Raw genomic sequence first — 25,177 nt, forward strand, 5'->3', positions numbered from 1 at the left:
AAAAAGAAAAGCTGACTGACTGACTGACTGATCTATCAACGCACAGCACAAACTATTGAATGGATCAGGCTGAAATTTGGATAAATTTAGCATGCAGATAACTATTAAAAATAAATAAACACTTAGTAAGGATTTTTGAAAATTCAACCCTTACAGGTGTAAAATAGGGGTTTGAAATGTGTAGTCCTAGTCCACGTGGATGTATAATATATAATAGACTAGCTGATGCCCGCAACTTCAAATAAATAATTTAAGCATAAGACAGAAAAGCAGGTTAAATTTAACTAATTTTATAAGTTATTAAAAAGTTCCCTCATATAAAGCTTACATGTGGATATAGATCACAACGCCTAGAGGCTTATCGAGAGTTTTAATCTTTATAATAACCTAACTGCAATATTAACTTGATTAGGGCACAATTGCTATTGTAACCACATAATCAAAATAGCGACCTAAACACAAAAAGTATTTTATAGTCGCCGATGTCTCGAGTCAGAACGAGACTGGCTTAAAAACCTTCAAACACCGGTATTTATACAAATCGATTCAAGATGGCTCCCCTGCCACAGATCGCGTGTCACCGGATGAGTCAAATATTGTCTAATTCATTAAGCTAACAATAAAAACAATAAATAAAAAAATTTAGGTACAAATTACAATGCTTCTTGTGTCCATGGGCATACTCCTTTAGAGTCTTTAAATGTAAAATTCATGTCCTGTCCCGTTTTAACGATATTAAAAAGAAAAAGATGCAGATCAGAAAGACTAGTAAATCAGCGCCATTGAATAGCGGACTTTACCACACTCTCCCAAACACCGCCGATGTGGGGAGTGTGCGGTGGGCTATGGGGAAATGTGATTTGTTTGCTGGAACTGCATTTGCTGCAGAGGACCGTGCAGGCGCGCAGGCAGGCGATGCTGGCGCTGGGGGAGGTGTTCAACGTGCTGGAGCTCAGGGAGATGGCGCGGCTGCTGGCGCGGTTCCGGCAGCTCTGCATCAACAAGGTACGCTGACCACCAAACCACTCTGTACTTATATAAAATCCGTTCTAGCTATGAAGCAATCTCAGGGAATCTGAACTGAACTGTACTCCATGACCACGAGCAGAGATCGACTGAACCATATCATATCATTATTACTTTAAATAAGGGCATCATTCTTTTATGATTTGACAGTAGCTAATGTCAAAAATTAAAACGCTTTGTTATGCTTTGTTTAGTTAAATTTCGAGTATAAAACTCACCCCATTATTAACCCAAGAAAACTCCTACTATTATATATTATGATGAACGGCCCTCAGCAATGAGGAATAGGATGCAGAGAGAGATGTAACAAGCACTTAAACACTCAGATGCGGTGGCTGATCCGCGTGGCGAAGGCGCGCTACGGCACCGGCGCCGACGCGCTGCACATCGCGCCCGCGTGGCTGCGCAAGCTCGACACACCCTTAGACCTCATGATCAGCGCGCTCAAGGTGAGTTGACATTGTTACACTGTCACACACAAGCCGCGTGGCGCAGGCGCGCTACGGCACCGGCGCCGATCGCGCTGCACATCGCGCCCGCGTGGCTGCGCAAGCTCGACACACCCTTAGACCTCATGATCAGCGCGCTCAAGGTGAGTTGACATTGTTACACTGTCACACACAAGCCGCGTGGCGCAGGCGCGCTACGGCACCGGCGCCGACGCGCTGCACATCGCGCCCGCGTGGCTGCGCAAGCTCGACACACCCTTAGACCTCATGATCAGCGCGCTCAAGGTGAGTTGACATTGTTACACTGTCACACACAAGCCGCGTGGCGCAGGCGCGCTACGGCACCGGCGCCGACGCGCTGCACATCGCGCCCGCGTGGCTGCGCAAGCTCGACACACCCTTAGACCTCATGATCAGCGCGCTCAAGGTGAGTTGACATTGTTACACTGTCACACACAAGCCGCGTGGCGCAGGCGCGCTACGGCACCGGCGCCGACGCGCTGCACATCGCGCCCGCGTGGCTGCGCAAGCTCGACACACCCTTAGACCTCATGATCAGCGCGCTCAAGGTGAGTTGACATTGTTACACTGTCACACACAAGCCGCGTGGCGCAGGCGCGCTACGGCACCGGCGCCGACGCGCTGCACATCGCGCCCGCGTGGCTGCGCAAGCTCGACACACCCTTAGACCTCATGATCAGCGCGCTCAAGGTGAGTTGACATTGTTACACTGTCACACACAAGCCGCGTGGCGCAGGCGCGCTACGGCACCGGCGCCGACGCGCTGCACATCGCGCCCGCGTGGCTGCGCAAGCTCGACACACCCTTAGACCTCATGATCAGCGCGCTCAAGGTGAGTTGACATTGTTACACTGTCACACACAAGCCGCGTGGCGCAGGCGCGCTACGGCACCGGCGCCGACGCGCTGCACATCGCGCCCGCGTGGCTGCGCAAGCTCGACACACCCTTAGACCTCATGATCAGCGCGCTCAAGGTGAGTTGACATTGTTACACTGTCACACACAAGCCGCGTGGCGCAGGCGCGCTACGGCACCGGCGCCGACGCGCTGCACATCGCGCCCGCGTGGCTGCGCAAGCTCGACACACCCTTAGACCTCATGATCAGCGCGCTCAAGGTGAGTTGACATTGTTACACTGTCACACACAAGCCGCGTGGCGCAGGCGCGCTACGGCACCGGCGCCGACGCGCTGCACATCGCGCCCGCGTGGCTGCGCAAGCTCGACACACCCTTAGACCTCATGATCAGCGCGCTCAAGGTGAGTTGACATTGTTACACTGTCACACACAAGCCGCGTGGCGCAGGCGCGCTACGGCACCGGCGCCGACGCGCTGCACATCGCGCCCGCGTGGCTGCGCAAGCTCGACACACCCTTAGACCTCATGATCAGCGCGCTCAAGGTGAGTTGACATTGTTACACTGTCACACACAAGCCGCGTGGCGCAGGCGCGCTACGGCACCGGCGCCGACGCGCTGCACATCGCGCCCGCGTGGCTGCGCAAGCTCGACACACCCTTAGACCTCATGATCAGCGCGCTCAAGGTGAGTTGACATTGTTACACTGTCACACACAAGCCGCGTGGCGCAGGCGCGCTACGGCACCGGCGCCGACGCGCTGCACATCGCGCCCGCGTGGCTGCGCAAGCTCGACACACCCTTAGACCTCATGATCAGCGCGCTCAAGGTGAGTTGACATTGTTACACTGTCACACACAAGCCGCGTGGCGCAGGCGCGCTACGGCACCGGCGCCGACGCGCTGCACATCGCGCCCGCGTGGCTGCGCAAGCTCGACACACCCTTAGACCTCATGATCAGCGCGCTCAAGGTGAGTTGACATTGTTACACTGTCACACACAAGCCGCGTGGCGCAGGCGCGCTACGGCACCGGCGCCGACGCGCTGCACATCGCGCCCGCGTGGCTGCGCAAGCTCGACACACCCTTAGACCTCATGATCAGCGCGCTCAAGGTGAGTTGACATTGTTACACTGTCACACACAAGCCGCGTGGCGCAGGCGCGCTACGGCACCGGCGCCGACGCGCTGCACATCGCGCCCGCGTGGCTGCGCAAGCTCGACACACCCTTAGACCTCATGATCAGCGCGCTCAAGGTGAGTTGACATTGTTACACTGTCACACACAAGCCGCGTGGCGCAGGCGCGCTACGGCACCGGCGCCGACGCGCTGCACATCGCGCCCGCGTGGCTGCGCAAGCTCGACACACCCTTAGACCTCATGATCAGCGCGCTCAAGGTGAGTTGACATTGTTACACTGTCACACACAAGCCGCGTGGCGCAGGCGCGCTACGGCACCGGCGCCGACGCGCTGCACATCGCGCCCGCGTGGCTGCGCAAGCTCGACACACCCTTAGACCTCATGATCAGCGCGCTCAAGGTGAGTTGACATTGTTACACTGTCACACACAAGCCGCGTGGCGCAGGCGCGCTACGGCACCGGCGCCGACGCGCTGCACATCGCGCCCGCGTGGCTGCGCAAGCTCGACACACCCTTAGACCTCATGATCAGCGCGCTCAAGGTGAGTTGACATTGTTACACTGTCACACACAAGCCGCGTGGCGCAGGCGCGCTACGGCACCGGCGCCGACGCGCTGCACATCGCGCCCGCGTGGCTGCGCAAGCTCGACACACCCTTAGACCTCATGATCAGCGCGCTCAAGGTGAGTTGACATTGTTACACTGTCACACACAAGCCGCGTGGCGCAGGCGCGCTACGGCACCGGCGCCGACGCGCTGCACATCGCGCCCGCGTGGCTGCGCAAGCTCGACACACCCTTAGACCTCATGATCAGCGCGCTCAAGGTGAGTTGACATTGTTACACTGTCACACACAAGCCGCGTGGCGCAGGCGCGCTACGGCACCGGCGCCGACGCGCTGCACATCGCGCCCGCGTGGCTGCGCAAGCTCGACACACCCTTAGACCTCATGATCAGCGCGCTCAAGGTGAGTTGACATTGTTACACTGTCACACACAAGCCGCGTGGCGCAGGCGCGCTACGGCACCGGCGCCGACGCGCTGCACATCGCGCCCGCGTGGCTGCGCAAGCTCGACACACCCTTAGACCTCATGATCAGCGCGCTCAAGGTGAGTTGACATTGTTACACTGTCACACACAAGCCGCGTGGCGCAGGCGCGCTACGGCACCGGCGCCGACGCGCTGCACATCGCGCCCGCGTGGCTGCGCAAGCTCGACACACCCTTAGACCTCATGATCAGCGCGCTCAAGGTGAGTTGACATTGTTACACTGTCACACACAAGCCGCGTGGCGCAGGCGCGCTACGGCACCGGCGCCGACGCGCTGCACATCGCGCCCGCGTGGCTGCGCAAGCTCGACACACCCTTAGACCTCATGATCAGCGCGCTCAAGGTGAGTTGACATTGTTACACTGTCACACACAAGCCGCGTGGCGCAGGCGCGCTACGGCACCGGCGCCGACGCGCTGCACATCGCGCCCGCGTGGCTGCGCAAGCTCGACACACCCTTAGACCTCATGATCAGCGCGCTCAAGGTGAGTTGACATTGTTACACTGTCACACACAAGCCGCGTGGCGCAGGCGCGCTACGGCACCGGCGCCGACGCGCTGCACATCGCGCCCGCGTGGCTGCGCAAGCTCGACACACCCTTAGACCTCATGATCAGCGCGCTCAAGGTGAGTTGACATTGTTACACTGTCACACACAAGCCGCGTGGCGCAGGCGCGCTACGGCACCGGCGCCGACGCGCTGCACATCGCGCCCGCGTGGCTGCGCAAGCTCGACACACCCTTCGACCTCATGATCAGCGCGCTCAAGGTGAGTTGACATTGTTACACTGTCACACACAAGCCGCGTGGCGCAGGCGCGCTACGGCACCGGCGCCGACGCGCTGCACATCGCGCCCGCGTGGCTGCGCAAGCTCGACACACCCTTAGACCTCATGATCAGCGCGCTCAAGGTGAGTTGACATTGTTACACTGTCACACACAAGCCGCGTGGCGCAGGCGCGCTACGGCACCGGCGCCGACGCGCTGCACATCACACACACACACACTGTGTGTATATGACACTCATACACATAATCACAGGTAACACACACACTCACAGGTAACACACACGCGCACACACTCACAGGTAACATTTGACAAAAATTTTTTTTTTTTTTACACGCTATTCACGGTTAATAATGAATACAACGTGGAAGCGGAATTTTCTGACGGAGACAAGAAGGGCTTCGCGTGAACGCCATCTAAAGTATAATTGGCGCCATCTGTAACTTTTTGTTTATTGTTTGCGTTGTTACATGTTTATGTGTTCCGCATGTGACGTGCAGATGGAGGGCACGCACGAAGGGCCGCGCTCGGCGCACACGGTGCGGATGGCGCGCTTCACGTGGGACCTGTACTGCGGCGTGCGCGCGGCCCTGCAGGCCTCGGACGAGCCGTCCGCCCTCGTCGCGCACAGCAGCACCGTCGAGGCGTTCGCGCACCAGGCGGAGCTGCCGCGGGACGCCGTGCACGGGATATGGTGAGCCACAGACACGTAGCGGCTGCAGGACCCGGCAACAAATATTGTACATCGCCCCGGATTGCGGTTTCGTAGAGCGTTGTCTCTGTCGTTGAGATCGACAAAACGTCACATAGGTGTGAGTGACAAAAACGGCGCTCTACGAAGCCGAAATGTATTTCTAAAGGTGGATGTACAATATTTCCTTCCGGCTACTGCAAATACACTAATACAAACTATGGTCAAGACAACTTCCTAAAGTCCTAAAAATATATATAATGTGTTTATAAACACTCTTGTGAAATAAAAGAACTTGTGTTGCTCTGTAAAGAGAATTATGTTTTATTAACGACCTGACATTTTACAAGAACCAAACACATAAGGTGTTAAAGATTATCTTACCTGTAAAGAGAAACAACAATTGAAGCTATTATTTCACTGTTAATTCCCCTAGGTATTGTTTAAACTTTAAATTCTAATTTTATATTATAATTCGAAATTTACTCGCACAGCTAACGTTTTAATAAATAACAACCTGACAGTTGACACTTGACAGCTCTGTCGTGTCAATGCGCGGCAGATTCAAATGATGAAATCATAGACATAGATAAGTGATGACATTGACATAGACAAATAAATGAAGAGAAATAAATGGGCTTCCTAAGGCCATTTATATATAGTTCATCCCGTAATAGCACTCCACGCCTCAACTGGGTAAGGAGGTTGTGCCTTAAGACCCGTACCACCGAATGGTTCACCCGCGCTGCAATATTATTATGTGTAGCGCGATTCAAGTGGTCACTAGTGCCACCTATCGGCTGTGGTGCGATTCAAGTGGCCACTAGTGCCACCTATCGGCTGTGGTGCGATTCAAGTGACCACTGGCGCCATCGGGGGTTCCATGTGGACGTAGAGCGTCCCATGATCACAACTCGCGATCGAGGTAGTAGGAGTGGAAACCCGGCCGCTAACTGCTGCAACATCTCTCAGGACGCGCATGTACGAGGCGGCGCTCGCCAAGCTGCGCCTGTCGTCGCGTCTGGGCGACGCGAAGAACCCGTCGCGGCCGTCGTCGCTGGACTGGCACGTCGTAGACCTGGCGCTGCTGTACGACCCCCAGCAGGCCACGCTGGCCGCGGTGAGTTCCCGGCCGCTAACTGCTGCAACATCTCTCAGGACGCGCATGTACGAGGCGGCGCTCGCCAAGCTGCGCCTGTCGTCGCGTCTGGGCGACGCGAAGAACCCGTCGCGGCCGTCGTCGCTGGACTGGCACGTCGTAGACCTGGCGCTGCTGTACGACCCCCAGCAGGCCACGCTGGCCGCGGTGAGTTCCCGGCCGCTAACTGCTGCAACATCTCTCAGGACGCGCATGTACGAGGCGGCGCTCGCCAAGCTGCGCCTGTCGTCGCGTCTGGGCGACGCGAAGAACCCGTCGCGGCCGTCGTCGCTGGACTGGCACGTCGTAGACCTGGCGCTGCTGTACGACCCCCAGCAGGCCACGCTGGCCGCGGTGAGTTCCCGGCCGCTAACTGCTGCAACATCTCTCAGGACGCGCATGTACGAGGCGGCGCTCGCCAAGCTGCGCCTGTCGTCGCGTCTGGGCGACGCGAAGAACCCGTCGCGGCCGTCGTCGCTGGACTGGCACGTCGTAGACCTGGCGCTGCTGTACGACCCCCAGCAGGCCACGCTGGCCGCGGTGAGTTCCCGGCCGCTAACTGCTGCAACATCTCTCAGGACGCGCATGTACGAGGCGGCGCTCGCCAAGCTGCGCCTGTCGTCGCGTCTGGGCGACGCGAAGAACCCGTCGCGGCCGTCGTCGCTGGACTGGCACGTCGTAGACCTGGCGCTGCTGTACGACCCCCAGCAGGCCACGCTGGCCGCGGTGAGTTCCCGGCCGCTAACTGCTGCAACATCTCTCAGGACGCGCATGTACGAGGCGGCGCTCGCCAAGCTGCGCCTGTCGTCGCGTCTGGGCGACGCGAAGAACCCGTCGCGGCCGTCGTCGCTGGACTGGCACGTCGTAGACCTGGCGCTGCTGTACGACCCCCAGCAGGCCACGCTGGCCGCGGTGAGTTCCCGGCCGCTAACTGCTGCAACATCTCTCAGGACGCGCATGTACGAGGCGGCGCTCGCCAAGCTGCGCCTGTCGTCGCGTCTGGGCGACGCGAAGAACCCGTCGCGGCCGTCGTCGCTGGACTGGCACGTCGTAGACCTGGCGCTGCTGTACGACCCCCAGCAGGCCACGCTGGCCGCGGTGAGTTCCCGGCCGCTAACTGCTGCAACATCTCTCAGGACGCGCATGTACGAGGCGGCGCTCGCCAAGCTGCGCCTGTCGTCGCGTCTGGGCGACGCGAAGAACCCGTCGCGGCCGTCGTCGCTGGACTGGCACGTCGTAGACCTGGCGCTGCTGTACGACCCCCAGCAGGCCACGCTGGCCGCGGTGAGTTCCCGGCCGCTAACTGCTGCAACATCTCTCAGGACGCGCATGTACGAGGCGGCGCTCGCCAAGCTGCGCCTGTCGTCGCGTCTGGGCGACGCGAAGAACCCGTCGCGGCCGTCGTCGCTGGACTGGCACGTCGTAGACCTGGCGCTGCTGTACGACCCCCAGCAGGCCACGCTGGCCGCGGTGAGTTCCCGGCCGCTAACTGCTGCAACATCTCTCAGGACGCGCATGTACGAGGCGGCGCTCGCCAAGCTGCGCCTGTCGTCGCGTCTGGGCGACGCGAAGAACCCGTCGCGGCCGTCGTCGCTGGACTGGCACGTCGTAGACCTGGCGCTGCTGTACGACCCCCAGCAGGCCACGCTGGCCGCGGTGAGTTTCCGGCCGCAAGAGGCAACCGAAGCTATGTTCAATACCTACACAAAGACAGCGCGAGTGTGCGGGCGTGCTCGAAGCCGAAGCGTCAAACACACTCCGAAGCTTCGTGGATATAATAAGACGTAGTCATATTTTGTACTTTAATTTTGTTTCCAGGAAAGCTTCTCCAATTCAGAGGAAGTGGAAGCGTTGCTTCAGCTCTACAAACTGATAACTGAAGCGTGCAACAAACTCGAGAAACACACGCAAGAAAACCAAAATGACACGGCGAGAATCCACATCACTGCGGAAAACACCCAAAGTGCGACGGAAACAACCCACAATACTGCTGAAATGATCCAAAGTGAACAGTCAAGTACACGCCAAACCCGACTCCAACATGGAACGGCGCTGCACCCGCTGCTCAAGAGTCGGCTACAGGCGCCGCAGTGGGAGAGCGCCGAGCTGTGGACCATGGTGCACTCCGAGTATAACAAGCGGTAAGGAAGGTTGTATTGCTATTGTCAGCAGGCAGCCACCCGCCGGCGAGTGGAGGCGGCGCGTCGCTGCACCCGCTGCTCAAGAGTCGGCTGCAGGCGCCGCAGTGGGAGAGCGCCGAGCTGTGGACCATGGTGCACTCCGAGTATAACAAGCGGTAAGGAAGGTTGTATTGCTATTGTCAGCAGGCAGCCACCCGCCGGCGAGTGGAGGCGGCGCGTCGCTGCACCCGCTGCTCAAGAGTCGGCTGCAGGCGCCGCAGTGGGAGAGCGCCGAGCTGTGGACCATGGTGCACTCCGAGTATAACAAGCGGTAAGGAAGGTTGTATTGCTATTGTCAGCAGGCAGCCACCCGCCGGCGAGTGGAGGCGGCGCGTCGCTGCACCCGCTGCTCAAGAGTCGGCCGCAGGCGCCGCAGTGGGAGAGCGCCGAGCTGTGGACCATGGTGCACTCCGAGTATAACAAGCGGTAAGGAAGGTTGTATTGCTATTGTCAGCAGGCAGCCACCCGCCGGCGAGTGGAGGCGGCGCGTCGCTGCACCCGCTGCTCAAGAGTCGGCTGCAGGCGCCGCAGTGGGAGAGCGCCGAGCTGTGGACCATGGTGCACTCCGAGTATAACAAGCGGTAAGGAAGGTTGTATTGCTATTGTCAGCAGGCAGCCACCCGCCGGCGAGTGGAGGCGGCGCGTCGCTGCACCCGCTGCTCAAGAGTCGGCTGCAGGCGCCGCAGTGGGAGAGCGCCGAGCTGTGGACCATGGTGCACTCCGAGTATAACAAGCGGTAAGGAAGGTTGTATTGCTATTGTCAGCAGGCAGCCACCCGCCGGCGAGTGGAGGCGGCGCGTCGCTGCACCCGCTGCTCAAGAGTCGGCTGCAGGCGCCGCAGTGGGAGAGCGCCGAGCTGTGGACCATGGTGCACTCCGAGTATAACAAGCGGTAAGGAAGGTTGTATTGCTATTGTCAGCAGGCAGCCACCCGCCGGCGAGTGGAGGCGGCGCGTCGCTGCACCCGCTGCTCAAGAGTCGGCTGCAGGCGCCGCAGTGGGAGAGCGCCGAGCTGTGGACCATGGTGCACTCCGAGTATAACAAGCGGTAAGGAAGGTTGTATTGCTATTGTCAGCAGGCAGCCACCCGCCGGCGAGTGGAGGCGGCGCGTCGCTGCACCCGCTGCTCAAGAGTCGGCTGCAGGCGCCGCAGTGGGAGAGCGCCGAGCTGTGGACCATGGTGCACTCCGAGTATAACAAGCGGTAAGGGAGGTTGTATTGCTATTGTCAGCAGGCAGCCACCCGCCGGCGAGTGGAGGCGGCGCGTCGCTGCACCCGCTGCTCAAGAGTCGGCTGCAGGCGCCGCAGTGGGAGAGCGCCGAGCTGTGGACCATGGTGCACTCCGAGTATAACAAGCGGTAAGGAAGGTTGTATTGCTATTGTCAGCAGGCAGCCACCCGCCGGCGAGTGGAGGCGGCGCGTCGCTGCACCCGCTGCTCAAGAGTCGGCTGCAGGCGCCGCAGTGGGAGAGCGCCGAGCTGTGGACCATGGTGCACTCCGAGTATAACAAGCGGTAAGGAAGGTTGTATTGCTATTGTCAGCAGGCAGCCACCCGCCGGCGAGTGGAGGCGGCGCGTCGCTGCACCCGCTGCTCAAGAGTCGGCTGCAGGCGCCGCAATGGGAGAGCGCCGAGCTGTGGACCATGGTGCACTCCGAGTATAACAAGCGGTAAGGAAGGTTGTATTGCTATTGTCAGCAGGCAGCCACCCGCCGGCGAGTGGAGGCGGCGCGTCGCTGCACCCGCTGCTCAAGAGTCGGCTGCAGGCGCCGCAGTGGGAGAGCGCCGAGCTGTGGACCATGGTGCACTCCGAGTATAACAAGCGGTAAGGAAGGTTGTATTGCTATTGTCAGCAGGCAGCCACCCGCCGGCGAGTGGAGGCGGCGCGTCGCTGCACCCGCTGCTCAAGAGTCGGCTGCAGGCGCCGCAGTGGGAGAGCGCCGAGCTGTGGACCATGGTGCACTCCGAGTATAACAAGCGGTAAGGAAGGTTGTATTGCTATTGTCAGCAGGCAGCCACCCGCCGGCGAGTGGAGGCGGCGCGTCGCTGCACCCGCTGCTCAAGAGTCGGCTGCAGGCGCCGCAGTGGGAGAGCGCCGAGCTGTGGACCATGGTGCACTCCGAGTATAACAAGCGGTAAGGAAGGTTGTATTGCTATTGTCAGCAGGCAGCCACCCGCCGGCGAGTGGAGGCGGCGCGTCGCTGCACCCGCTGCTCAAGAGTCGGCTGCAGGCGCCGCAGTGGGAGAGCGCCGAGCTGTGGACCATGGTGCACTCCGAGTATAACAAGCGGTAAGGAAGGTTGTATTGCTATTGTCAGCAGGCAGCCACCCGCCGGCGAGTGGAGGCGGCGCGTCGCTGCACCCGCTGCTCAAGAGTCGGCTGCAGGCGCCGCAGTGGGAGAGCGCCGAGCTGTGGACCATGGTGCACTCCGAGTATAACAAGCGGTAAGGAAGGTTGTATTGCTATTGTCAGCAGGCAGCCACCCGCCGGCGAGTGGAGGCGGCGCGTCGCTGCACCCGCTGCTCAAGAGTCGGCTGCAGGCGCCGCAGTGGGAGAGCGCCGAGCTGTGGACCATGGTGCACTCCGAGTATAACAAGCGGTAAGGAAGGTTGTATTGCTATTGTCAGCAGGCAGCCACCCGCCGGCGAGTGGAGGCGGCGCGTCGCTGCACCCGCTGCTCAAGAGTCGGCTGCAGGCGCCGCAGTGGGAGAGCGCCGAGCTGTGGACCATGGTGCACTCCGAGTATAACAAGCGGTAAGGAAGGTTGTATTGCTATTGTCAGCAGGCAGCCACCCGCCGGCGAGTGGAGGCGGCGCGTCGCTGCACCCGCTGCTCAAGAGTCGGCTGCAGGCGCCGCAGTGGGAGAGCGCCGAGCTGTGGACCATGGTGCACTCCGAGTATAACAAGCGGTAAGGAAGTTTGTATTGCTATTGTCAGCAGGCAGCCACCCGCCGGCGAGTGGAGGCGGCGCGTCGCTGCACCCGCTGCTCAAGAGTCGGCTGCAGGCGCCGCAGTGGGAGAGCGCCGAGCTGTGGACCATGGTGCACTCCGAGTATAACAAGCGGTAAGGAAGTTTGTATTGCTATTGTCAGCAGGCAGCCACCCGCCGGCGAGTGGAGGCGGCGCGTCGCTGCACCCGCTGCTCAAGAGTCGGCTGCAGGCGCCGCAGTGGGAGAGCGCCGAGCTGTGGACCATGGTGCACTCCGAGTATAACAAGCGGTAAGGAAGTTTGTATTGCTATTGTCAGCAGGCAGCCACCCGCCGGCGAGTGGAGGCGGCGCGTCGCTGCACCCGCTGCTCAAGAGTCGGCTGCAGGCGCCGCAGTGGGAGAGCGCCGAGCTGTGGACCATGGTGCACTCCGAGTATAACAAGCGGTAAGGAAGGTTGTATTGCTATTGTCAGCAGGCAGCCACCCGCCGGCGAGTGGAGGCGGCGCGTCGCTGCACCCGCTGCTCAAGAGTCGGCTGCAGGCGCCGCAGTGGGAGAGCGCCGAGCTGTGGACCATGGTGCACTCCGAGTATAACAAGCGGTAAGGAAGTTTGTATTGCTATTGTCAGCAGGCAGCCACCCGCCGGCGAGTGGCGGCGGCGCGTCGCTGCACCCGCTGCTCAAGAGTCGGCTGCAGGCGCCGCAGTGGGAGAGCGCCGAGCTGTGGACCATGGTGCACTCCGAGTATAACAAGCGGTAAGGAAGTTTGTATTGCTATTGTCAGCAGGCAGCCACCCGCCGGCGAGTGGAGGCGGCGCGTCGCTGCACCCGCTGCTCAAGAGTCGGCTGCAGGCGCCGCAGTGGGAGAGCGCCGAGCTGTGGACCATGGTGCACTCCGAGTATAACAAGCGGTAAGGAAGGTTGGATAGAAGCAGGCTGTGCGGAAGGCTCGGCATGCACCGCCCGCCAGGATTTGTGTGGTGTTGCGTGGTGGTGGCACATACTGCTTGCTTGGTGGCTGGCTTTTCCTGCATGTTTAGCAGTGAGAGGGCGGGCGGTGCATGGCAAGTTGTACCATACAAATTTGCCTGTTTCAGCGGATAATAGCAAATTAAGCTTTTGGTTCTTAGTACAAGGTATCTTCAGGTATTAAAAATCTCTGGCAGCGTTATATTCCTCACTCGCTGATGCCCGCGGCTTCGTCCGGGTGGATTTAAACCCTGTGGGAACTTTCTGCATTTCCAGGATAGCAAGTAGACTATGTTCGTCTCCGGGGTGTAAGCTATATCTTTATACCCGTTAGAATTTGTTGAGTAGATTTAGAGCCCAAAATCGCCATAAATCGTATTATTGAAAAATAAAATCTTCGATAGCGCGACTTAACTAGACAGAGCGCCATCTAGCACAAATTTTTGGCAATAATTGTTACGCTTCGTTCGCAGCGGCCGTGTAGCTTCCTTGGTGACGCTGCAGAAGCGCTGGCACGAGCTTAAGCTGCTGGCGCGCAAGAACATGCTGCTGTCCATGCGCGACCAGCGACAGAAGCCGCATCCGCTACTTCTGGCCATCGTCAAAAGGTGACAGCTGAACATTGCACTAAATGAGTATATCTAAAAAGCCTATTTCATATATATAGCCTATAAAAAAAAGGTAGTACGTGCAAGTTGAAACCTATAACTTCGCAAATTCCTTTGGGAGAAATTTAAGAAATAAATACTATCCGATTCGAAGGACGAAAAATGTGGGGTGTAAAATTCTATGTGGGTGATAGATTGATAGAATTTATTACCTGTATTGTCCTTCCTTCGATAGCTCTCGATATTGATAATTTGATATATCAGTATAGTGCGATTCGCGAGGCAGTAGGTGACCACTGCCCAGTTACCTGCCAGCACGAGGCTCGTGGATTGTGTTGGTGTCGTTGTTCTACATGCAGAGTCCCGAACACTTCAATATATGTATACTTACAGTGATATATCAGTATAGTGCGATTCGCGAGGCAGTAGGTGACCACTGCCCAGTTACCTGCCAGCACGAGGCTCGTGGATTGTGTTGGTGTCGTTGTTCTACATGCAGAGTCCCGAACACTTCAATATATGTATACTTACAGTGATATATCAGTATAGTGCGATTCGCGAGGCAGTAGGTGACCACTGCCCAGTTACCTGCCAGCACGAGGCTCGTGGATTGTGTTGGTGTCGTTGTTCTACATGCAGAGTCCCGAACACTTCAATATATGTATACTTACAGTGATATATCAGTATAGTGCGATTCGCGAGGCAGTAGGTGACCACTGCCCAGTTACCTGCCAGCACGAGGCTCGTGGATTGTGTTGGTGTCGTTGTTCTACATGCAGAGTCCCGAACACTTCAATATATGTATACTTACAGTGATATATCAGTATAGTGCGATTCGCGAGGCAGTAGGTGACCACTGCCCAGTTACCTGCCAGCACGAGGCTCGTGGATTGTGTTGGTGTCGTTGTTCTACATGCAGAGTCCCGAACACTTCAATATATGTATACTTACAGTGATATATCAGTATAGTGCGATTCGCGAGGCAGTAGGTGACCACTGCCCAGTTACCTGCCAGCACGAGGCTCGTGGATTGTGTTGGTGTCGTTGTTCTACATGCAGAGTCCCGAACACTTCAATATATGTATACTTACAGTGATATATCAGTATAGTGCGATTCGCGAGGCAGTAGGTGACCACTGCCCAGTTACCTGCCAGCACGAGGCTCGTGGATTGTGTTGGTGTCGTTGTTCTACATGCAGAGTCGCGAACACTTCAATATATGTATACTTACAGTGATATATCAGTATAGTGCGATTCGCGAGGCAGTAGGTGACCACTGCCCAGTTACCTGCCAGCACGAGGCTCGTGGATTGTGTTGGTGTCGTTGTTCTACATGCAGAGTCCCGAACACTTCAATATATGTATACTTACAGTGATATATCAGTATAGTGCGATTCGCGAGGCAGTAGGTGACCACTGCCCAGTTACCTGCCAGCACGAGGCTCGTGGATTGTGTTGGTGTCGTTGTTCTACATGCAGAGTCCCGAACACTTCAATATATGTATACTTACAGTGATATATCAGTATAGTGCGATTCGCGAGGCAGTAGGTGACCACTGCCCAGTTACCTGCCAGCACGAGGCTCGTGGATTGTGTTGGTGTCGTTGTTCTACATGCAGAGTCCCGAACACTTCAATATATGTATACTTACAGTGATATATCAGTATAGTGCGATTCGCGAGGCAGTAGGTGACCACTGCCCAGTTACCTGCCAGCACGAGGCTCGTGGATTGTGTTGGTGTCGTTGTTCTACATGCAGAGTCCCGAACACTTCAATATATGTATACTTACAGTGATATATCAGTATAGTGCGATTCGCGAGGCAGTAGGTGACCACTGCCCAGTTACCTGCCAGCACGAGGCTCGTGGATTGTGTTGGTGTCGTTGTTCTACATGCAGAGTCCCGAACACTTCAATATATGTATACTTACAGTGATATATCAGTATAGTGCGATTCGCGAGGCAGTAGGTGACCACTGCCCAGTTACCTGCCAGCACGAGGCTCGTGGATTGTGTTGGTGTCGTTGTTCTACATGCAGAGTCCCGAACACTTCAATATATGTATACTTACAGTGATATATCAGTATAGTGCGATTCGCGAGGCAGTAGGTGACCACTGCCCAGTTACCTGCCAGCACGAGGCTCGTGGATTGTGTTGGTGTCGTTGTTCTACATGCAGAGTCCCGAACACTTCAATATATGTATACTTACAGTGATATATCAGTATAGTGCGATTCGCGAGGCAGTAGGTGACCACTGCCCAGTTACCTGCCAGCACGAGGCTCGTGGATTGTGTTGGTGTCGTTGTTCTACATGCAGAGTCCCGAACACTTCAATATATGTATACTTACAGTGATATATCAGTATAGTGCGATTCGCGAGGCAGTAGGTGACCACTGCCCAGTTACCTGCCAGCACGAGGCTCGTGGATTGTGTTGGTGTCGTTGTTCTACATGCAGAGTCGCGAACACTTCAATATATGTATACTTACAGTGATATATCAGTATAGTGCGATTCGCGAGGCAGTAGGTGACCACTGCCCAGTTACCTGCCAGCACGAGGCTCGTGGATTGTGTTGGTGTCGTTGTTCTACATGCAGAGTCCCGAACACTTCAATATATGTATACTTACAGTGATATATCAGTATAGTGCGATTCGCGAGGCAGTAGGTGACCACTGCCCAGTTACCTGCCAGCACGAGGCTCGTGGATTGTGTTGGTGTCGTTGTTCTACATGCAGAGTCCCGAACACTTCAATATATGTATACTTACAGTGATATATCAGTATAGTGCGATTCGCGAGGCAGTAGGTGACCACTGCCCAGTTACCTGCCAGCACGAGGCTCGTGGATTGTGTTGGTGTCGTTGTTCTACATGCAGAGTCCCGAACACTTCAATATATGTATACTTACAGTGATATATCAGTATAGTGCGATTCGCGAGGCAGTAGGTGACCACTGCCCAGTTACCTGCCAGCACGAGGCTCGTGGATTGTGTTGGTGTCGTTGTTCTACATGCAGAGTCCCGAACACTTCAATATATGTATACTTACAGTGATATATCAGTATAGTGCGATTCGCGAGGCAGTAGGTGACCACTGCCCAGTTACCTGCCAGCACGAGGCTCGTGGATTGTGTTGGTGTCGTTGTTCTACATGCAGAGTCCCGAACACTTCAATATATGTATACTTACAGTGATATATCAGTATAGTGCGATTCGCGAGGCAGTAGGTGACCACTGCCCAGTTACCTGCCAGCACGAGGCTCGTGGATTGTGTTGGTGTCGTTGTTCTACATGCAGAGTCCCGAACACTTCAATATATGTATACTTACAGTGATATATCAGTATAGTGCGATTCGCGAGGCAGTAGGTGACCACTGCCCAGTTACCTGCCAGCACGAGGCTCGTGGATTGTGTTGGTGTCGTTGTTCTACATGCAGAGTCCCGAACACTTCAATATATGTATACTTACAGTGATATATCAGTATAGTGCGATTCGCGAGGCAGTAGGTGACCACTGCCCAGTTACCTGCCAGCACGAGGCTCGTGGATTGTGTTGGTGTCGTTGTTCTACATGCAGAGTCCCGAACACTTCAATATATGTATACTTACAGTGATATATCAGTATAGTGCGATTCGCGAGGCAGTAGGTGACCACTGCCCAGTTACCTGCCAGCACGAGGCTCGTGGATTGTGTTGGTGTCGTTGTTCTACATGCAGAGTCCCGAACACTTCAATATATGTATACTTACAGTGATATATCAGTATAGTGCGATTCGCGAGGCAGTAGGTGACCACTGCCCAGTTACCTGCCAGCACGAGGCTCGTGGATTGTGTTGGTGTCGTTGTTCTACATGCAGAGTCCCGAACACTTCAATATATGTATACTTACAGTGATATATCAGTATAGTGCGATTCGCGAGGCAGTAGGTGACCACTGCCCAGTTACCTGCCAGCACGAGGCTCGTGGATTGTGTTGGTGTCGTTGTTCTACATGCAGAGTCCCGAACACTTCAATATATGTATACTTACAGTGATATATCAGTATAGTGCGATTCGCGAGGCAGTAGGTGACCACTGCCCAGTTACCTGCCAGCACGAGGCTCGTGGATTGTGTTGGTGTCGTTGTTCTACATGCAGAGTCCCGAACACTTCAATATATGTATACTTACAGTGATATATCAGTATAGTGCGATTCGCGAGGCAGTAGGTGACCACTGCCCAGTTACCTGCCAGCACGAGGCTCGTGGATTGTGTTGGTGTCGTTGTTCTACATGCAGAGTCCCGAACACTTCAATATATGTATACTTACAGTGATATATCAGTATAGTGCGATTCGCGAGGCAGTAGGTGACCACTGCCCAGTTACCTGCCAGCACGAGGCTCGTGGATTGTGTTGGTGTCGTTGTTCTACATGCAGAGTCCCGAACACTTCAATATATGTATACTTACAGTGATATATCAGTATAGTGCGATTCGCGAGGCAGTAGGTGACCACTGCCCAGTTACCTGCCAGCACGAGGCTCGTGGATTGTGTTGGTGTCGTTGTTCTACATGCAGAGTCGCGAACACTTCAATATATGTATACTTACAGTGATATATCAGTATAGTGCGATTCGCGAGGCAGTAGGTGACCACTGCCCAGTTACCTGCCAGCACGAGGCTCGTGGATTGTGTTGGTGTCGTTGTTCTACATGCAGAGTCCCGAACACTTCAATATATGTATACTTACAGTGATATATCAGTATAGTGCGATTCGCGAGGCAGTAGGTGACCACTGCCCAGTTACCTGCCAGCACGAGGCTCGTGGATTGTGTTGGTGTCGTTGTTCTACATGCAGAGTCCCGAACACTTCAATATATGTATACTTACAGTGATATATCAGTATAGTGCGATTCGCGAGGCAGTAGGTGACCACTGCCCAGTTACCTGCCAGCACGAGGCTCGTGGATTGTGTTGGTGTCGTTGTTCTACATGCAGAGTCCCGAACACTTCAATATATGTATACTTACAGTGATATATCAGTATAGTGCGATTCGCGAGGCAGTAGGTGACCACTGCCCAGTTACCTGCCAGCACGAGGCTCGTGGATTGTGTTGGTGTCGTTGTTCTACATGCAGAGTCCCGAACACTTCAATATATGTATACTTACAGTGATATATCAGTATAGTGCGATTCGCGAGGCAGTAGGTGACCACTGCCCAGTTACCTGCCAGCACGAGGCTCGTGGATTGTGTTGGTGTCGTTGTTCTACATGCAGAGTCCCGAACACTTCAATATATGTATACTTACAGTGATATATCAGTATAGTGCGATTCGCGAGGCAGTAGGTGACCACTGCCCAGTTACCTGCCAGCACGAGGCTCGTGGATTGTGTTGGTGTCGTTGTTCTACATGCAGAGTCCCGAACACTTCAATATATGTATACTTACAGTGATATATCAGTATAGTGCGATTCGCGAGGCAGTAGGTGACCACTGCCCAGTTACCTGCCAGCACGAGGCTCGTGGATTGTGTTGGTGTCGTTGTTCTACATGCAGAGTCCCGAACACTTCAATATATGTATACTTACAGTGATATATCAGTATAGTGCGATTCGCGAGGCAGTAGGTGACCACTGCCCAGTTACCTGCCAGCACGAGGCTCGTGGATTGTGTTGGTGTCGTTGTTCTACATGCAGAGTCCCGAACACTTCAATATATGTATACTTACAGTGATATATCAGTATAGTGCGATTCGCGAGGCAGTAGGTGACCACTGCCCAGTTACCTGCCAGCACGAGGCTCGTGGATTGTGTTGGTGTCGTTGTTCTACATGCAGAGTCCGCACACTTCAATATATGTATACTTACAGTGATATATCAGTATAGTGCGATTCGCGAGGCAGTAGGTGACCACTGCCCAGTTACCTGCCAGCACGAGGCTCGTGGATTGTGTTGGTGTCGTTGTTCTACATGCAGAGTCCCGAACACTTCAATATATGTATACTTACAGTGATATATCAGTATAGTGCGATTCGCGAGGCAGTAGGTGACCACTGCCCAGTTACCTGCCAGCACGAGGCTCGTGGATTGTGTTGGTGTCGTTGTTCTACATGCAGAGTCCCGAACACTTCAATATATGTATACTTACAGTGATATAATGGGAATGATTACTAAGTCAAAAATACATTATTTCTTAGTAATTATTAAATTCAGAGTCTTCCAAAATTCGTAAAATCCACATTCGCTGCTAGTTTTAAGTTTGCTTACCATTTTAAATTATCGATTTCACTAAAAAAGTACGTCAAATTACGTCAAATGTGTATGACGTCACATCTGTGTGAACGTCAATGAGCGTGTCGTTGACGCGACTTTGGAGTTTTTACAATCCCAAAATTCCCAACGTGCCTAGAGAAGTGTTGACTTGACAACTGTTTATTTGTTGATGTTGTGGCAGGTTCCCGCACGTGGTGATGTCGCCGCTGGCGCCGTGGGCGCGCCTCGTGAGGGACAAGCGCGTGCACACACACGACGTCGTCGCAGACGTGAGTACACCACGCCCGAGGGTCGCGACCCCGTCCCATTCAAGTTTTTTTATTAAGAATATTAGCTATGATACCCTGGAACAGCTTTACACCGAACACTAAGGTACTGGAAATGGTCCACAAAGACAGAGAACTCATGTCCACTATCGTACGAAGGAAGCTCGCTCTCCTTGGAGGATTTGCAAAGAGGAGCCGGATTCTCATTTCATGATTAGTTTTGGAAGGAAGAATTGAAGGCAAAGGGAATGGAACTTCGTTTGGAAGAAGGCACGCGATGATCATGAGCAATGTTCCTCATGGCTAATATTCTCTTTTCCCTCCAACTAAGCTTGTACAGCGACAGTAGTGCAACGGGTGTAAGATAGAAATGTTTATCAACTAAGCTTGTACAGCGACAGTAGTGCAACGGGTGTAAGATAGAAATGTTTATCAACTAAGCTTGTACAGCGACAGTAGTGCAACGGGTGTAAGATAGAAATGTTTATCAACTAAGCTTGTACAGCGACAGTAGTGCAACAGGTGTAAGATAGAAATGTTTATCAACTAAGCTTGTACAGCGACAGTAGTGCAACAGGTGTAAGATAGAAATGTTTATCAACTAAGCTTGTACAGCGACAGTAGTGCAACAGGTGTAAGATAGAAATGTTTATCAACTAAGCTTGTACAGCGACAGTAGTGCAACGGGTGTAAGATAGAAATGTTTATCAACTAAGCTTGTACAGCGACAGTAGTGCAACGGGTGTAAGATAGAAATGTTTATCAACTAAGCTTGTACAGCGACAGTAGTGCAACGGGTGTAAGATAGAAATGTTTATCAACTAAGCTTGTACAGCGACAGTAGTGCAACGGGTGTAAGATAGAAATGTTTATCAACTAAGCTTGTACAGCGACAGTAGTGCAACGGGTGTAAGATAGAAATGTTAACAACTAAGCTTGTACAGCGACAGTAGTGCAACGGGTGTAAGATAGAAATGTTTATCAACTAAGCTTGTACAGCGACAGTAGTGCAACGGGTGTAAGATAGAAATGTTTATCAACTAAGCTTGTACAGCGACAGTAGTGCAACGGGTGTAAGATAGAAATGTTTATCAACTAAGCTTGTACAGCGACAGTAGTGCAACGGGTGTAAGATAGAAATGTTTATCAACTAAGCTTGTACAGCGACAGTAGTGCAACGGGTGTAAGATAGAAATGTTTATCAACTAAGCTTGTACAGCGACAGTAGTGCAACGGGTGTAAGATAGAAATGTTTATCAACTAAGCTTGTACAGCGACAGTAGTGCAACGGGTGTAAGATAGAAATGTTTATCAACTAAGCTTGTACAGCGACAGTAGTGCAACGGGTGTAAGATAGAAATGTTTATCAACTAAGCTTGTACAGCGACAGTAGTGCAACGGGTGTAAGATAGAAATGTTTATCAACTAAGCTTGTACAGCGACAGTAGTGCAACGGGTGTAAGATAGAAATGTTTATCAACTAAGCTTGTACAGCGACAGTAGTGCAACGGGTGTAAGATAGAAATGTTTATCAACTAAGCTTGTACAGCGACAGTAGTGCAACGGGTGTAAGATAGAAATGTTTATCAACTAAGCTTGTACAGCGACAGTAGTGCAACGGGTGTAAGATAGAAATGTTTATCAACTAAGCTTGTACAGCGACAGTAGTGCAACGGGTGTAAGATAGAAATGTTGCGCAGAAGCGCAAGTACATCGGCTAGGTTGTTGTAAGGCAATCCTCTAAAGTTGTTTCCTTGTCTGTTGCAGGCCTCCGTCCTAGCGACACTGGCCGACGTGCCGAGCAGCGTATGTAAGTACTATTTTTAAGTAACAAATGCTTTTTCCAAAGGTGAAGAAGCTCATTAATGTAAATGAGGAACAGAAAGGGTCCTAAAATGGAATCTTGCGGGATCCCTATCTCTACAATTCATCCGGAAGATCGCTTTCCATTCACGTGTACCTTTTGTGTTCTATTATTCAGGTAAGATCTGATCAACTCCAATGCTACACCCCTAATTCCTTAATGGTGCAATTTCCTGAGCAGTGTTTCACGATCAACACAATAGGAAGCCTCGGATAAATCACAGAAAACACTTTAATACTTTCTTTTTTCTGTTTTTACTTGATCTAGTTACCTAGATTGCGTCTGTTAGTGCAGCTACGTCTGGCTACGGCTGGACATAGATCTCTTGTAGGGACCTCCACATGCCGCGCACCTTTTTATATTATTTGATATTATCCGTCCTCCTAGTGGGGGATCTTCCAAAGCTGCGCTTTCCGGTGCGAGGTCGCCATTCTAGCATCTTGGGACCCCATCGTCTCAACGTCAGTTTTTCGAACAATGTGTTCCGCCCATTACCACTTGAACTTCGCAACCCGTTGAGCTATGTCGGTTACTCTGGTTCTCCTACGGGTCTCCTCATGTCCTCATTGAGCATGTAGAGATACTCCGTACATAGCTCCCTCCATCGCCCTCTGATGTCCTCTGCTGCTGCAGATGGCGGCCGTGCACGTTGGCGGCGGTGGGGGAGGGGTCGGAGAGGCTGACAGCTTTCTGTGTCGTAGTGCGTGTAGCACTTGGCGTGGCTTGACGCTCTCCTAGGAGGTCGATCTAGATCGCGGTACCTGTTTTTTAAAATAAAATTAGCAAGCAAAAATAAATAAATAGCAAGCAAAATGGTCTGAAACTGCTTAAATTGAGTCAGATTAGTCAGAGAGAGTTAGATTTTGTTCAAAACGGTATAATTTTGATTTGTGCAGCTCCACCGCGTTGTGCAGCTCCACCGCGTTGTGCAGCTCCACCGCGTTGTGCAGCTCCACCGCGTTGTGCAGCTCCACCGCGTTGTGCAGCTCCACCGCGTTGTGCAGCTCCACCGCGTTGTGCAGCTCCACCGCGTTGTGCAGCTCCACCGCGTTGTGCAGCTCCACCGCGTTGTGCAGCTCCACCGCGTTGTGCAGCTCCACCGCGTTGTGCAGCTCCACCGCGTTGTGCAGCTCCACCGCGTTGTGCAGCTCCACCGCGTTGTTCGCTAGCTTCTCAATTTATCTATCTACTACCTTATGCTCGCGACTTCGTCCGCGTGGACTATACAAATTTCAGACCAATATTTTACCCCATTAGGGGTTGAATTTTTAAAAATCCTTTCATAGCAGATGTCTACGTCACGTTAAGCTATCTGCATGCAAAATTTCGGCCCGATCCGTCCAGTAGTTTGAGCCGTGCGTCGATGGATCGGTCAGTCAGTCACGCTTTACATATTAGGATGAGTACGTACGTATGTATTGCAGCGATGAGCGACGTGCTGCGCGAGCTGCTGGAGTGGAGCGACGACGAGCCGGAGATCATCGAACACGACAGAGAGGTCATCGACCTCGACTCCGACCACGAGGCGGACAGCACCGAACGGGACGAACATACATTTATACTCAAAACTATCAAAACTGAAAAACCTGACGACGACGATACTCACATACCGCAACCAAATACTGACGATAGTGCTGAAACACAACTAACTGACGGCCCCGACCCCGGCGACAACGCAGCCAGCGGAGCTACGTCTGATCAGTTGAATAATAATGCGAAACAAACGTCACAAAATACTAATACTATTAATTTTAGTATGAACACATTAATAGAAAATTCTGCTTTAGCGAAACTGCTGGTCAGCAGTGTAGTTAAAACTCAACAGACAGAGAACACGCCGAGCACAGACGACGTACACGCGAGCACAGACACACACACACAGAGAGGCAACAGCAGGATCATGTTTGAAGATGACGACGATTTGATAGAATTTGAAAATTTTTATGCCAACCTCAATACGGAGTTGGATCTAAACGACGAAGTGCCAGCCGCCGACGCCGACGCCGACGCCGACGCCGCAGCGGGACGCGAGCGCCCGTCGCCGTTGAAGTACAAAAGTAAACGTTACTCGCACAAAAGCCAACAAGTCAATTTAAGAGATAAAATCAAATTTGAACCTTGTGACAGTGACCCTTGGTCAGACACGAACGGACACCAGGCCAGCCGACGCACGCGACCGACTCAAGCAGTTGACGTTGAAGCGGACACTAGTACACAACTACTACAAGAAGGTCCCTCGCGACTGTTTCACGAACGTCGTGCCGGGAGACAGTGCGAGGGACGCTGACACCAGTGCCTCCAGTGAAGTGAATAGTGAAGTGAATAGTGAAGTGAATAGTGAAGTGAATAGTGAAGGGAATAGTGAAGTGAATAGTGAAGGGAATAGTGACGACGCCAGTGACGAAGGCGCCGCCTGCAATTATATTGGTGAGTTTTTATTTAAAACTACACGACGTCCGCGACTTCGTCGACTTGCATTTAGGTTTCTAAAAATCCCATGGAAACTCTTTAATTTTCGGGGTTAAACGTAGCCCATGTCCTTTCCCGGGTTGTAAACTAACTATAATTTCATTAAAATCGGTTATACTGCTGGACCGTGGAAAGCTAGTAAACAGACACACTTTCCTATTTATAATATTAGTATGGATAACGAACAAACGAGCAGGCCTCTGTTCCTGAAACAGGTGAACCTGATGTTAAGTGATTGCCGCTGCCCATGAACATTTGCAGCACCAGAAGAATCGTTCCCTACAAGAGACCTATATCCAGCAGTTGACACGTGTCGGTTGATGCCTCTTCCAGACGAGAAGCTGCTGGAGCTGTCCCGCGTGGTGCTGACGCCCTTGGAGCACATCTCGGAGTGGCAGAAGCATGCGCGCGGGAACACCGTCAACTGCCGCAACTTCAGCGTGCGGCGCCTCGCAGCCCCCGTCGCCATCAGCGCCAGGTAGGCC

At 53.8% G+C, this 25,177-nt stretch overlaps 1 pseudogene; it reads left to right on the plus strand.

Moving 5' to 3' along the window:
- The window catches only part of LOC117994766 (uncharacterized), a 42,021-nt pseudogene that overhangs the window by 2,417 nt on the left and 14,427 nt on the right, over positions 1–25,177 (plus strand).

Source organism: Maniola hyperantus, chromosome 27 (assembly GCF_902806685.2).
Source record: "Maniola hyperantus chromosome 27, iAphHyp1.2, whole genome shotgun sequence".
Lineage (NCBI taxonomy): Eukaryota > Metazoa > Arthropoda > Insecta > Lepidoptera > Nymphalidae > Maniola > Maniola hyperantus.